This window comes from Candoia aspera, chromosome 5, assembly GCF_035149785.1.
Source record: "Candoia aspera isolate rCanAsp1 chromosome 5, rCanAsp1.hap2, whole genome shotgun sequence".
In the NCBI taxonomy this organism is placed as follows: domain Eukaryota; kingdom Metazoa; phylum Chordata; class Lepidosauria; order Squamata; family Boidae; genus Candoia; species Candoia aspera.
Window position 1 is genome coordinate 34165065 of NC_086157.1, and position 17068 is coordinate 34182132.

Sequence of the window (17068 nt, forward strand, 5' to 3'; positions counted from 1 at the left end):
GTGTGTGTGGAGGTAAAAGGATAGGCAAACTAAGGGGTAGAAGTACTTGAAGCAAGTACTTAGCAGTCATACAAGGCTGGCTCCTGCACCCGCCTTCTATGATATTGAAGCTTTTAGTATCAGATAATAAAGCTGCCTTCAGCAAAGGATCATTACCTTGTCGTAGTGCTGGAGCCTGAGCACCTCAATGATGCCATGAGCTAAACCATGAAGGGCCACCCAAGACGGGAAGGTCATGACAGAGAGGTCAGACTAAATGCGATCCCTGGGGAAGGTAATGGCAACCCACCCCGGTATTCTTGCCGTGAAAACTAAATGGATCAGTACAACCAGAGATATGTCGGTATACCATCGGAAGATGAGACCCCCAGGTCGGAAGATGGTCAAAATGCTACTGGGGAGGAACAGAGGATGAGTTCAACTAGCCCCAGACGTGATGACGCAGCTAGCTCAAAGCCGAAAGGATGGCTAGCGGCCGACGGTGCTGGTGGTGAATGGTGAATCCGATGTTCTAAGGATCAACACACCATTGGAACCTGGAATGTAAGATCTATGAGCCAGGGCAAATTGGATGTGGTTATTGGTGAGATGTCAAGATTAAAGATAGACATTTTGGGTGTCAGTGAACTGAAAAGGACTGGAATGGGCCACTTCACATCAAATGACCACCAGATCTACTACTGTGGACAAGAGGACCACAGAAGAAATGGAGTAGCCTTCATAATTAATAGTAAAGTGGCTAAAGTAGTGCTTGGATACAATCCAAAAAATGATAGAATGATCTCAATTCGAATTCAGGGCAAGCCATCTAGCATCACAGTGATCCAAATATACGCCCCAACCACAGATGCTGAAGAAGCTGAAGTAGAGCAGTTCTATGAGGATCTGCAGCACCTACTGGACAACACACCTAAAAGAGATGTTATTTTCATCACAGGAGACTGGAATGCTAAGGTGGGCAGTCAAATGACACCTGGAATTACAGGTAAGCATGGCCTGGGAGAACAAAATGAAGCAGGACACAGGCTGATAGAATTTTGCTGAGACAACTCACTCTGCATAACAAACACTCTCTTCCAACAACCTAAGAGACAGCTTTATACATGGACTTCACCAGATGGACAACACCGAAATCAGATTGACTACATCCTTTGCAGACAAAGGTGGCGGACATCTATACAGTCGGTAAAAACAAGACCTGGAGCTGACTGTAGTTCAGATCACGAACTTCTTCTTGCACAATTTAGGATCAGACTAAAGAGATTAGGGAAGACCCACAGATCAGCTAGATATGAGCTCGCTAATATTCCTAAGGAATATGCAGTGGAGGTGAAGAATAGATTTAAGAGACTGGACTTAGTAGATAGGGTCCCGGAAGAACTATGGACAGAAGTTTGCAACATTGTTCAGGAGGGGGCAACAAAATACATCCCAAAGAAAGAGAAAACCAAGAAGGCAAAATGGCTGTCTGCTGAGACGCTAGAAGTAGCCCAAGAAAGAAGGAAAGCAAAAGGCAACAGTGATAGGGGGAGATATGCCCAATTAACTGCAAAATTCCAGAGGTTAGCCAGAAGAGATAAGGAATTATTTTTAAACAAGCAATGCGTGGAACTGGAAGAAGACAATAGAACAGGAAGGACAAGAGACCTCTTCCAGAAAATTAGAAACATTGGAGGTAAATTCCAGGCAAAAATGGGTATGATCAAAAACAAAGATGGCAAGGACCTAACAGAAGAAGAAGAGATCAAGAAAAGGTGGCAAGAATATACGGAAGACCTGTATAGGAAGAATAACAATATCGGGGATAGCTTTGACGGTGTGGTCAGTGAGCTAGAGCCAGACATCCTGAAGAGTGAGGTTGAGTGGGCCTTAAGAAGCATTGCTAATAACAAGGCAGCAGGAGACGACGGCATCCCAGCTGAACTGTTCAAAATCTTGCAAGATGATGCTGTCAAGGTAATGCGTGCTATATGCCAGCAAATTTGGAAAACACAAGAATGGCCATCAGACTGGAAAAAATCAACTTATATCCCCATACCAAAAAAGGGAAACACTAAAGAATGTTCAAACTATCGAACAGTGGCACTCATTTCACATGCCAGTAAGGTAATGCTCAAGATCCTGCAAGGTAGACTTCAGCAGTTCATGGAACAAGAATTGCCAGATGCACAAGCTGGGTTTAGAAAAGGCAGAGGAACTAGGGACCAAATTGCCAATATCTGCTGGATAATGGAAAAAGCCAGGGAGTTTCAGAAAAACATCTATTTCTGTTTTATTGACTATTCTAAAGCCTTTGACTGTGTGGATCATAACAAATTGTGGCAAGTTCTTAGTGGTATGGGGATACCAAGTCATCTTGTCTGCCTCCTGAAGAATCTGTATAACGACCAAGTAGCAACAGTAAGAAGAGACCACAGAACAACAGACTGGTTTAAGATTGGGAAAGGAGTACGGCAGGGCTGTATACTCTCACCCTACCTATTCAACTTGTACGCAGAACACATCATGCGACATGCTGGGCTTGAGGAATCCAAGGCTGGAGTTAAAATCGCTGGAGGAAACATTAACAATCTCAGATATGCAGATGATACCACTTTGATGGCTGAAAGTGAAGAGGAACTGAGGAGCCTTATGATGAAGGTGAAAGAAGAAAGTGCAAAAGCTGGCTTGCAGCTAAACCTCAAAAAACCAAGATTATGGCAACCAGCTTGATTGATAACTGGCAAATAGAGGGAGAAAATGTAGAAGCAGTGAAAGACTTTGTATTTCTAGGTGTGAAGATTACTGCAGATGCTGACTGCAGTCAGGAAATCAGAAGACGCTTAATCCTTGGGAGAAGAGCAATGACCAATCTCGATAAAATAGTTAAGAGCAGAGACATCACACTGACAACAAAGGTCCGCATAGTTAAAGCAATGGTGTTCCCCGTAGTAACATATGGCTGTGAGAGCTGGACCATAAGGAAGGCTGAGAGAAGGAAGATCGATGCTTTTGAACCGTGGTGTTGGAGGAAAATTCTGAGAGTGCCTTGGACTGCAAGAAGATCAAACCAGTCCATCCTCCAGGAAATAAAGCCAGACTGCTCACTTGAGGGAATGATATAAAAGGCAAAACTAAAATACTTTGGCCACATAATGAGAAGACAGGACACCCTGGAGAAGATGCTGATGCTAGGGAGAGTGGAAGGCAAAAGGAAGAGGGGCCGACCAAGGGCAAGATGGATGGATGATATTCTAGAGGTGACGGACTCATCCCTGGGGGAGCTGGGGGTGTTGACGACCGACAGGAAGCTCTGGCGTGGGCTGGCGCATGAAGTCACGAAGAGTCGGAAGCGACTAAACGAATAAAGAACAATAAAGCTGCAGCATTTCTGGAACCTGAAATATCTATGCAACCTCATTTTACCACTACTCTTTGACCTTGATGTCCATCACATGTTGAATCATGCATTATCCAGTTATTTTAATTCCTGGCTGATTCCAACACTTTGGCATTGACTAGCCTTGCCAGTCCTATGAAAGTGAACAATTTTATTTCTATTCAACAGTGACCCGAGGTACAGAAATGAAAACTTAAAACTGTAATCATATACATGCTTATTTGGGAGTAAAGCCCTGTGAACTCAGCAGGATTTACTTTTGGGCAGGCATGTGCCGATGTGCAATTGTCTAACTTTAACTTAGAAACAGTTCCACAACAAAGACAAGATGTATCTGAGTAATTTTCAGATACACTGCAAACCTTGAGGTTTTATGCATTCTGTATCATCTTCATGTTTTCTAGCTTCTCCTTTTCAGGCTATTCTTCAATCTCTCAGAGTGAAATGAAGATGGCATTCATAAATTGAAGCATGTACTGCAAAGTTTCTAGCACTGCTTTTCAGAGTTGCATTTTAAGGATTGCACACCCAGATTCTTTTGTTTGTTTGTTTAATTTAAATGTGTAATTTTTACTTTACAGCTTACTTGATTTGTTTTTCTTAATATGAAACAAACTAAAAAAAGTGCTGTAATTCGAATATGCAGGAAAAATACAGCTCTCATTTTGACCCAATAAAGTGTCCCGGAGAAAGGGACCCATGTTATCAAAGCACTGCATCCAGATTTTTTTTTAAAAAAATAGCTTTTTATTTTGTGATGTTTTAAGCTGATTTCTGTTTTGTTTAATTATACCTAAGTTCCTAAATGTTGTTGTAGCTACAGGATGTTTTTCTCTTGTGTGTATATATGTATATATACAAACACACACATGGTTATTGAAATGGAGATGCAAAAACTGAAGTTTTGTTTCCAGATTTAAATCAGCCATGTTCACACATTTCAGGGAACATTCTGTTTTCATTCATTTCTACCATAAATTAACTGACTTAATTTATGGTAGAAATTAAGTGTACTAGTTTTATTAGATGATTTTACAGAACTTGAACAATGCAATAATTCTACTAGTAGTAGCTTTATTTAGTATGCACTTGTAACTAAGGTAAATCAAAACTTTGTACAATATCACAATAAAACAATGTAATGATCAGCATAAGACATTTCCGAATACAATATAATAATAATTATAATAATAATATTAAAAAATTCCTAATAGTAGCACAATTTCAATACACATCTAGAACAAATTTATTTATTTATTCAATTTGTATGACTGCCCATCTCAGCAAGTAACTCTGGGTGGCAAACAATCATAAAATAAATTAAAAACAAGTAATGAGAGAAAAGGTTTTTCCAGTATTTCAGGGTCCTTTCCACACTTCTAAAGATCAAACTCCAGATGTAGCTCAAGGGGGATTTCAATTCCAGAGAGAAGGAGGAAATAAGTGGCAAAAAGTGAGGTGCCAATTTTAACAAGAGGAAAAGTAAATTGATGTTGATTGTATTAATGAGCCAAGCTCACAGGTGCCTGATTAGTAATCAATTTTTTCAAATCACAGTGTGTTCTTGTATACCTGGCCTGGAATGTCAGCATCAACAGTGCTCCCAAAGACCCAAATTATTTACAGTTGGGATTGATGAAAAAAAGTTAGAGGTATATCGAGAAAGATCCAGGATCAATTACATTCATAACAAGCCTTAATTGGTTTCTTACTAACCTCATCATACCACATTGAGTCCCAGATATCAAGGAAGTATATTCTAAGCCTAACTTCAACCTAATGCCAATAGAATTTGTTTACCTTAAAAGTTACAGGCAATCCCAAATTAAGATTGCCACTAAATGTAAAAATTCATCCCTAAGCTAACCATCAAAATCAATGTAACAATCCACTTCAAAGAAGCCTAACTCTAAGCCTGCCTTCACCCTCATGCCAGTAGACATTTTTGTCCTAAAATTTACCCTGGCCAGTACAAAAATAAATCTAAGACTATCAGTAACCCTTAAAACCTGCCCTAAAGTTAACCCTCACACCAAATGGCACCATACAGCCAGGGCGGCAACTAGGATCTGTGTCACCCAGGGCAAACATGGATTCTGCGCCCATTTTGGCGTGCCCCCAGCACTCATTTTGGCACCCCCCCGAGCTCATTTTGGCACCTCACCAGCATGGCACCCAGGGCACATGCCCCGGTTGCTCCCCCCGCCCCCAGTTGCGGCCCTGCATACAGCTCCAGGAAGCCAAAGCCTAAACCTACAAAATTCTATTTTGAAACTGGTACACTTAAAGACAATTTGAAACTGCCTGAGTCTGGGATTGGGGATGAGATGAAGCCTGTGTTATAAGGGCATGGCAGAAATGGTTACCCATGTCCAGCATGCTCAAGCTAGGGGCCTGTGAGGTTGAAAAGCTAAGTATTGATCAGTATACAGAGATCACTTGATAAGATTTAACCCTGATCAAGAGCACTACTTTCAGTCTTAAGAGCTTGAGATTATATGAAGTGACTGACTTGAAGGCCTTAAACCTAAACCAACACAGACTCTCTGTGGAACACTCAAGAGACCCTACAGAATCGATTTAGCAATATAGTAGAAGAAAAGCATGGAGTTCTTAACTGGAAAGGGACACTGCAAATAAACAACTTGATAGGAGGAAGCACTGAGACTCTATGACTGTATGAGAGCAAGAACTTTAAGAACTTCTTACAATTGGCAGGTGACAGAATCAAAAGGATGCAAAATGCATGAAGTAAGACCATTTCACAGCCCAGGAATTAGAAGCAGGCAATTTCCTATCGCATATAACATTTCCCAGGGATTTGGTGTGAAGGAACCATGGGATAAATTAACCAAAATGTTAAATGCAGTGACTGAACATCTGGGTGATAAATTTACCTGTTCTCTGTGAAATGTGATCCTACAGCTGTAGTCACAGAAGGTACAGTTGTATTCAAAAGTTTAGGGTAAGCCACCATTGGACATATACAGTATGTAATACAAGCACCCCATTATGTGTACTATAGATCTCTCTGTGGTTGTATTGGCTAGTTTCAAAACTCTTGGCCATCTTAAGTTATCAAAATATCGTATTTATATCTAGTGTGCCCCCAACAAGTATTCTCAGAATCATTTTAGTATAGCAGATGAAATGTTTGAACTTTCCTCAACCTGATGGCCTCTAAATGATTTGGACTATGATTCTTGGAATTCCCTGTGGGTATGCCAGTATCCGGGAAAGATGAGACTGAACTATGGACACTTCCAAACACTCTCCATTTTTTGCTCTCCAACATGCTCAGAATTGTCCCTATTCCTCCCCAGGAGTGTCTTTACTGCCCCATTAGTCTCTACCAATCCCTTCACAGTTGTTGGAAAGTGGCTGTGAATAATTTCTAGTTACATTGGCCCTCAGCACACTTCCAGTCTATCCTTCTATCCAGATCACAGGAACTCACATGCCACTTAGTTCAGCTAGCAGAAATATGGCTTCATATTTTTTAAACGCCAACAAACATCAAAACAGCTAGCTGCAGCGGGGGGAAAAAAACAGGACAAAAGGCAGGCGAAAGAAGGAAGCGAGAGAGACAGGAACAACATGCAAGAGATAAAAGGATAGAGCGTTTCAAGTCAGTATTATTTATATAACAAAAAAGTTCCAGTAGGACCTTCAGAGCTCCTGGAAACAATACTGTGAGCAATTAGCATGCACAGTCCCCAAATGAGTGGCTTTCAATTATTCCAACCTTAACCCTTTTCAGGTACATAAGTAGTAGCAAAATAGAGATGGAAGTAGGACATCAGGTGATCCCTCTTCTATTCTGTACCATGAAGGAAACAATTTGGTCGATGGAGAAGATGTATCCAGCAATGCTGAGCTGTGTCAAGAAGCTATCTTGAGAAGAGGCCTTTTCAGTAGTGGACCCTCATCTTTGGACTGGCGTCCTCCATGGAGTATGCCTGGTGCCGATTTTACCGTATTTGGTGCTAAGCAGAGATGTTTTTATTTCTCCCAGGAAATTTAATTATTTCAATCAAGGTATTGATTGTAACACATTGCTGGTCAAAAACATTTTATTCAGGCTACTTGTTTTATTCAATCATATTATGATTGTATATTTTAATTCAGAATTTTGTTTAACTTCAATGCCACCCAGCTTTTGAAGGGGAGCATCAAATAAGAATTAAATGAAATGAAATAGACAAGTATGAGGCAAAGGATAAGGGTGATGTTGTGTCATCACCCACACAACACAAATCAGTAATTTAAACGATCTTGATTGTGTAGGTCATCTGGAGAGATTTTTCATTACCCAAAGGAAGACATATATCTGGAAAGAGGGTCTTTTTTTCCCACTATGGACCAAACATTCAATTTCCAAAGACAGAATGTTCCAGAAAACTCCAGAATGATCTGTTGTTCCTCCCTGCCATGCCAGGCATTCTAGGGTAGTCTAGTCCAATAGTTTTCTGCATAAACAATGTAGAAGTGGACATTTCTGATCACCCAAATAGAAATTTTAGTTTAATTTAATTTAAAATAATCACTAATTTAAAATTGTAGGTATTATGTGGGCAATTCCTACTCTAGAATATTTGTGAGGACCTAGATTCTCCAATTCCTTTTTTTTTTTTTGCTAATATATACATTTTACTACATAGAAAGTCAGTCAGAATGGCAGTCTCAACATGCAAGTCACAGTTTTCATTTGGAGATATTCCAACAAGGAGCTCTAGATCTTTACTTTTTTATATAATTCAGCACAAACAATGTTTTAAATACCTGAAAAATTATCTCTCTAGATCGTGACTTTTGGCTATTCCTTATAAAAGTATTATCTTACTGTTATTCTTTGATCTGTTCTAATGAACAAGTATGACTTCCTACATTTACTGCATTGTCAGTACTATATACCTAATAAAAGGTTTGATATTTACCATGAAATCTCATGTATCAGTTAATCACACTTGCTTGATCTTAGCGATAAGGCTAAGGTTCCCTAGCTAAAAATGAAAACCAGATTTGAATAGAAAAGGATTCCCTGAAACTGAGTTATAATGATCAAAAAGACCTCCAGGTTGACATAAAAGGCTAAGACTATGCCATACAGGTTGGATAACCATGAGACTGGAAGCTGAGCTTGACACCTTAACCACCAAGCACCATGGTCAATGAAATATTATCAGGGATATCCACAGGAGGATAAAAAAATCAAGATGGTGGTCACATCCATATAAGCAAAGCTCCACCCCTTTTTTACATGCATTGACAGACATAAAAAGTGGTGGGGCTTTAATCACATGGTTGTGGCCACCATCGTAACTTTTTTCACCCCTTCCTGTGGACACGCTTGGAGATCAGAAAATGTGCTTGCTTACACTTAGCCTCTAAAAATGCTACTAATATTGATTAAATTTATTGAATAAAACACTTGCTGGGCTTAGTTTATTTAGTAACTTGTACAAATGCTTAATAACATACAGTAGTTCTTTTGGAGGTCCTGGCAAATCCAGCATGCCTCATTAGCATGTGCATTAGCATGTAAATTGAGTTTGTCTCACAATGCTGTTATTGTTTTCTACTACAGATTAAGGTTACTATGATAACTAATCATTTTGGCCGGGTGAAGAGGTTGAATTCAACTGTCCCCTTTTCGAATGTTAATTTTTGCACCTGGGGGAAAGAACTTGCCTGGACTTGTTTTGGTTTCTGTTTCCCTTCTGTGTAGGCATGTAGCTGCTCTCACTGAGAGCCTGCAAGAATGCAGAAGCTTTTAAATACGTTTTGCTTTCTGTAAATAAAATTATTTTTATAGAAATGCCTGGTGTGTGACTTTTCTGATAGTCCATCTGGCTATCATGACACCTAGCCCTGCTTATAAATGGGTGGGAAGCACACAAACATGCACAGACATCCTTCCCCTCTCTATTCTGCATTTCTGAAGGCAGCCTTCTCTTGCTCATCAGTTTAACAATCCGGTATGAAACTTTATAATTTAATTGAGGCTGATAGGACTGTTGATCCAGATGTCTTAAAAAGACAGCCATGGGGTATTAAATTGTGGCAATGTTCAAAGGAAGCCACTCCAGAGAGAAGATGAGCACCTTCTGTGCTAGATGTAATAAAGATAGTATATCTTAATAAATAAATAAATAAATAAATAAATAAATAAATAAATAAATAAATAAATAAATAAAGCTGGGTAGACAATACCAGATTCTTGGGAATCATATCATTGCAAAAGATCTAATTTGGCCAAGATTTTGCTGAGGATAGCATAGCTAGTATGGGGAATCAAATGTCCCTTATTAAATACTAAGGCCTTTTCTTCTCTACTGAGTTAAAGTGATATCCATCCCTCCTTGTGTTGGCACGAAACAGCACCATCATAAAATTGGCTGTGCACTTTGCCAGTAACCGGTTGAGATTCCCTGCCAAATCATGTTGTCCTGCTTTATGGGGTGCCAATTGTTACAGCCAAGATGATTAGTTTTTTCTTCTGGTTTTACTACCATTCCCCTTTAGCACATCACCAGCAGTGGCAAAGCATCCACTCAGGGGTCTGCCGCATGAATGGGGCGGGTTTGACATTATTGAGTAATTTTGGAGCTCTGCCTGCACTTCTCTAGGCTGGTCTGTCTGCCCTTCCTCACTCCTTTTGGGCATCTCATGAGTTCAAAATATTGTGAAATAAAGAAACATAAGGAAGTCGGCTCACTGTCATAAGGCTATATTCACAAAATGCTTACAATAAACTAAGCAGTGCCAAGCAGATACTAATTTGGACAGTGTAATTAAAGACGTACAGTGAAACAATAAAATAGCTTCAGAGAGGAAAGAAACAGACTTTGCCAGAAATGCGCGACTGGTTAAATCTCCTGGAGTTGAAGAGCTGAAACTAACTAGGGTAGTCCCTGGGCAACCATGGCTCTCAAGTCAGCAGCAAAGAGATTGAAACTGACTAAACCAGGGAAACTGTCAAATAATGAAAAAAGCCTAGTTCAACATCCCTCCCTTTTGAGGGTTTAGGAAAAACTGGGCAGTTATTTCTGAAGGTACCCCCCCCCCAAACACCATCTTAGATCCCTTTCTCAGATAACAAAATGGAGACTTGCTCTCCTACCCTCTACCTGATGGGAAGCCTAGAGAGCAGATGATTCCAAAACAGGAAGCGGAAGCAATACTAAGTATCAAAGGGGCTTGGGAAACAAAAGAATAATGAGAGGGGGAATGCTGGGAGAGAAATGGTCAAGGTGGAGGCTAGCTGGTGACCAGAGGGGAGAGGGCATATCCACATTTCCCAACAATATACCTTTGGTGACACACAAATTACATCACTTGGGCATGCCTCCAAGACAGAGGGCAGCAAAGTATAATAGATTTTGCATGCCTTGGAATCAAGGTGTGACCATATTGATTTCTGGTGAAAAGGCTGCTTTTCGTGTCAACATTTACCATGGTTTAATGGTGAAATGAGGCCAGTATTGTAGGATCAGGAGGGAAGATTGAGGCTGTTAAGCATCAAAGGCCCACAATAAGCTGCAAGTGGGGACGGGGCCTAAATATTTTACTGCTTACTTTCAGAATAAACAAGTATGTGAACTGCAGTTCCTGAAGGGGTTACTTTTTTGTGTGTGTGCTTTAGTTGGTGGTAAAAATACGATTTTCTGCCTTTGGGGTAGGTGAAAATCATCTAAATAAACATAGATGTGATGTGGTGGAACAGCCTTCAGTAATCTGAAGATGTGTCCCCTCAGTATCTAGGGTATTTCCTGCAATAACCATAATATTTTAGAAAATATGATGGAAATGCTTTGTGAAATTTTATGGAGTTTACCTGTACTCAATTCTTGCCCCTCTGTCCATTGACATCACTGTGTTTCCAATACCAGAAATGTATAGATGCATCAGTAAGCTTCTTGTTTGTGCTTACTTAATATTCTGATTAAAAACTTGATGATTTTCATATTAATAAAATGATATGCTCCTTACTGGAGTTTATCTTTAAATGACTCCATCTTATGTGATTTATTTGGTTACAATATGTTACCTTGAACCGTCATTGAAAGTCTTCTTAAAAGCAATGCATCTAGACTGAATAAATTGGAAAGAATGTTTTTTTAATAAAGTGTGACCTACTCAGGCAACATTTTCAATCAAAATATTTTGTAAGTACCAAGTGATTCTGTAAATATGTAATATCGGCTACTCTATCTTGCCTAATAGCATGGCTTCTTGTTTCCTGGTCTCATGTTAAAAGCACTGTCTGTTACTTCTGGTAGCATACTTCTCCATTCAGAATTAGAGCACACACAGTAGCACAGCAGTAATTTTAATTTCCAAGCTTTATTGAAACTCTAAACAAACATATCTGACAGATAACAGCACAAATTAATGAGCCATGGCGAGAAGTTTGATTTTTCTGTCAGGAGCTCCTATCTGCTTTTAATAAACAGAAGAACAACCTAAACTCTAGAACCTGCTCTTTGGTGTTTAAGCAAAGCAGGCTCCTCCTTAGCTATGGGTCAAAGTGCAGTCATTGCTACAGCATCTAGATCCTAAAAATATGCATCGCTGTGAGTGTTTGCCATTCCATTAAGGCAGAAGGGCAGATGTCTTACAATCCTACATCAGTTTCATTTCTGCTCTATCAATAGCAGAAACTAATTCAAGGGCACCATGATTTCTTCATGAGATTTCTGTCATGCCCACATCCTGACGTGTGAAATTGCCATGAATCCAATCTGGAGAGGAACTGAGTAAGCATTCCCCCAAGCAAGTTTAACAGGGTTTATGAGATCTGAGTGTCATCCATGAGAGAACTTTTGAAGATTGTTTTCTCAGAACTGAAAACTTTGGGGACATCCAGTCCCTCCAATATGGATCCATCTTCTCACTTCTAACTACTGCTGTTCATCTACAGTCTCCTTCCATTAAGCACAAAGATTTATACATATGTGTAGATCTCGAAATATGTATTGCTATGCACAAGAGAAAAGCTGCATAGAATTATTATTATTTGATATTCAAAGCTCAAATATATTTATAGCCAGTTTATTGTACTTTAGCATGATAACTACTGTACATTTTGAATTAGGTAAAAAGGTATAAAGCTGAACAATATTCACTGTTTTATCTCTTGGTTTTTGGACTATATTTTTTAACTTCTCAGTTCACTGGATTATAGGCTGGCAAGAAAAAAGCCTAAGCGGTTTATTGAAACATCATGGATTTCTTTATTCTTGCTTATGCTTTCTTACATTCCACTTATAGCTTAAAAATGCAGTACAAACATATCTGAGCTGATATGAAATTAAAGTTCAAGAGATTTTACCTAACTGAAACATGCAGCATTCGCTCCTTATCCCCTTTTCTTTCTCCCCTACTTTTTCTAAGGATGAAAGGAACTGAAAACAAAACTGGAGATTATCACTGGCTATTTGACACCCCTGGGATTTCCAAGGGGGGGAAAAAAAATCAAGATGCCATAAATCTAACTGACCACTGAATGTCACTGTTTCTCCATTCTTGCAGAGGTAAAAGGGAATTTACCTGGTAGCGTAAAAGAGTGTTCTTAAGGTAGAAAGTTTGGAGACACTTATTGTAGACAAAGAGCACTTTTTCCAGAGTCTTAAGTTTTTGAAGTTTGGTGCAAGCAGAAAAGGTGTAGCTGTGGTTATATTTAATAAATGTGACGGTCAAAAAACATAACTACCAGAGAATGTGCCAGAGTTCCTTCCCGCTGTTTACATACTGGGAATGCTATTGCTGCACCACTGTGCATTTGTGAAATAAACTTTCACTGTGCTACATGACTGATGGAGTAGCAGGGAAGCTGAGTAGTCCACTGAACTATACCCTCGGACATTTATAGTATGGTCGTACATAGCTGTCCTTACTACCGTCTACTGAAATCTTGCATATTGAGAACCCGTACTTAGGTTAGCTATATTTTCTCTGTGTTTTTCTTAATAGGTGAACTCTAGGTTTTAACAAGAGCTCTTTGGATTTCAGCTGTTGGATTTGCTCACAGACTTTGGGTAGGATGACACTGGCAAAAGTATCTCCACCCCCCCCCCCCCAAAATCAGGGCCATCCCCAAATATTTCACTTTCCATTATCACCATCGTAACATACTGAAAATTGTTTTGGTACCTAAGACAAAAAAAATCCCACAAGCATCTCTGGAAGGAAAAAAAAGCGCAATACATTGTACAAATAACGGTTGCCTTTTTAAAACTTCTAAACACATCTGCTTCCTTCTGCTTAATAGTATGGACAGTGCTAAAAAGAGAACACCGGTTTTGGATAAAATATGCAATGGTTATTTTTAGAAATAAGTAGAGATGTTGAAATAATTACAAAAATTCAAATAGAAATCTGGAAGAGGCTGATGATCTGTGCTTGCTTGATGCTGTCCGCTGATGAACAAAGTCAAGGCTTCAACAGTTGTCATGTGATGAAATCAGTAGCCCTTCAAAGAGAAAACTTTTTCAGAATAAGCATTCTCCTCTGATCATCCTTACCAAAGGCAGAACCTTCATCTTCAAGGGGGGTGGGGTAGTGGGAGGGGAGAGGAACATCTATTCATGGGGGAAAATACCCAGCATTTTAACCTGGAGCGGAACTTAGAATACAATTCATCTTAATGGGAAAGATATATAATCATTTATCATGCTGCAAATTCCAGTAAACTGGGGGAAAGAAAAGAATGAGGCTTTAAATGGGAACTTCTTTAGAATATTACAAAATGCTAAAATAAGACTCGTCAATATCTTCACTTATTATGTTAAGTCAGAGGAAGTGCTGTGAAGCACATGGATTTTTTTTACATTTGTTGAATACTTCAGACAGTATAAACAAGCAAAAGTTGCTTTTAAGATATTCTCCAATGATCCTGCCCCACCTGATTATCGTTAAAAAGTTTCTTCTAAATGAAATGACTAGCTCTTAAGCTGCAAAGCCCCACAGGTTCTTTTAGAAAATAAGCATAGAGGGTGCTTTGTTCATTTATTCATCAAATGTCTACACAGCCCAACTGCAATTTGCAACTCCAGTGGCTAAAACAATTAAAACAAAGCAAGAAACCAGAAGAAGAACCAACAATAGCAAAATAGTATAATTTACAAAAGCCCACCTTGGCAGCAGCCCAGGTCTTTGCCAGGAAGTATACCAACCTTTGCAAGGGGTGGGGGGGAGGCAAAAATAAGCTAAAGAGGGAGGGAGGAAAACCACAAAGGGGCAGGTTTAAAGTGGGTGATGGGAAACATTCTATGAGCTAGTTAATAGGCATTTTGTGACGGGCTACATTCACTTGAAGCAGCCATTTTATGAATGGGCAAGCCATTCTGTGAAAGTGCCTAAGAAGTGTACATTTGCATGGGAGAGGACCCCTTCAAACTCTTTGCAATTATCGAGAAGTTAGCAGATAGAGGTGATACCGTATTTATTTATTTCAAGTTTTGTTAGTCTATCTCTGACTCTGTACTAGGTACCATACAATATTTAGAAGCATAAAAACCTCACAGTGAAAACACAGCAGTAGCATACAAATAGTGCAAACTCAACAGACTTGTCTAAAATGCCTTGGTAAGTAAATAGGTTTTCTCCAAGTGCTGAAATGAACCCAGAGGTAGCAGCCATCAAGCTCGGTATGGAAGATATTCCAGAGACACTCTGGGGAAGATCCTTTGACTAGTTCTGTCACAAAAAGCTTCTCTTGGCACAGGTACTAGAGAAGATCCCAAGAAGTGGGCAGGTGGTTGTTTAGGTCTTTCAAGAAGAGCATCAAGATATTGAACTGGACTCAGAAGCCATAAGGCAGATGATGCAACTTTTGAAGTACTGATACAATATGTTCTCATCTGGGTTTATCAATTAAAATTCTAGCAGCCACTTTATACCTATTTCTTTCAGCTCATTTTAAGGCCAACTAAATATTGAAGCCAATTCAGCAGCCTGCTAGAACCACTGAAATGGAGCAGAGTTTATAACACAGCTTAGAAGCTGGCACAGAAAAAGAAAATTATCTTAGATAGCTTCAATGAGTATGCCAGAGAAACACAGGTTGTTGCTCTTACACATTCAGCCTTCCCAAGCATAAAGAATCACACACTTAGACACATTAGGTTAAGAAATAAAAAGAAGCTTACTGACTTTATTCTTTGTTGCTTCTGCCACATCCATCTTGGTGGAAAAAGATGAAGTTCCTTTGTTCTTCTTTTCTTTCTAGTTACATAGTTTGCCCTAAACTCTCAGCCCTATAGTTGCCAAGAGGTGTGTGAAAGAAAGGGGCAGAAACCCTCATCAAGGCCCAAGCACATGGCCCTGATGGAGAGAGCTGCATCCATGCTGCCTCTACCTGGGTGGAGAAGAGGGAAAGAGAGAAACAGGGAGTGGGAGTGGCAACAAACAGCTTCCTCAGAGTTGCATTTTGGGCAACTTAATTTACATCTTAATGAGGCATGCTGGATTTGCCAAAACTTCCAACAAATATTAAATAGATGAAGCAATCCAATCAGGAAGATGCAGCCAAACTATCCCTATCCAGGAGAGATCATACTGGAGAATACACCTAAGTTATTTAAATACTCCACATTGCCAAGGAATTGTGTATCCCTAAGCTATATACCTGTTTTCAGTAAGGTGTACAACCCTATGTAGAAAATGGTATATACCTATTTTCTAATCATTATAAATCCTGCACTGTTTTTTTTCTTCACAGGATTCAGTTTAAACTTAATCTGTCCTACTCTAGCCCATTCTGAGTTTAAGATCTGCACAGCTTCACCTAATTCTGATGTTCTAGAGAGACAGAGGTGATAGGGTCAGCATACTAAGAGCATTCTCCTCCACTGTGTAGTCTTGTGGCTATCACATTTATTTCAGACTGTATGCCATACCACATTACTGTGCCATCAGAAGTTTCAAGTTATGTAGGTTTCTAGTGATTTCATATCCCTCTTCCATTGTTTCCCACAAACAGTTTCTTTCAAGGCATTACTCTCTATGAGAGTAACTAGCATCATCTCTCTTCCCAGATAGCTACTTGATAGGCTTTATTGCCCCCATTTAACTTTTCTATAGTGTGGCAGTCTGTGGTTCCAGTATCAGAGAGGATGTTCTCAAGGTGTTCCTTCAAAAATTGCCATCAAGAGTGTTGATGCAGAGAAAACCCATAATGTTTTGTATTGCTTTTAAAAAATCCAGCAGGCTTACTAAAAGATGGTGCAGACCACCAAGTTCAATGAATGAGAACTTCATGGGACAAAAAAAGAAGAAGCTTGAGGGATTACCTTTCAGATCTGTGTCTGAATGCCTCTATTTTTTTTTTCATGTTGGCACTGTTATAGCAGCCTTGACCTCTCATGTCAAGCTAACATAATTCCTGTATCTACCATTTTTTAAAAAGACACATTTGTCATTCTATCTCATGTAGTATCATTAGTGACAATAAATCCTAGAAAATGCTCTCTGACAATTATCACTGCAGAGACGTTTTTATTAAGTTCTGTTGTTTTTACAAAATGCACTTTTAAAGTCATTTGTTCCACATGGTGCATGTCAGTGCACAGTCCAGAATAACAGAGTACTTTTTTGCTGACTTCAGATCTGTCACAGCTTTTGGTGGGCTTTTGGGGGGGGTCTTCTTGTGGCAGTAAGTGGGCTTTTTGGGGGGGGGTCTTCTTG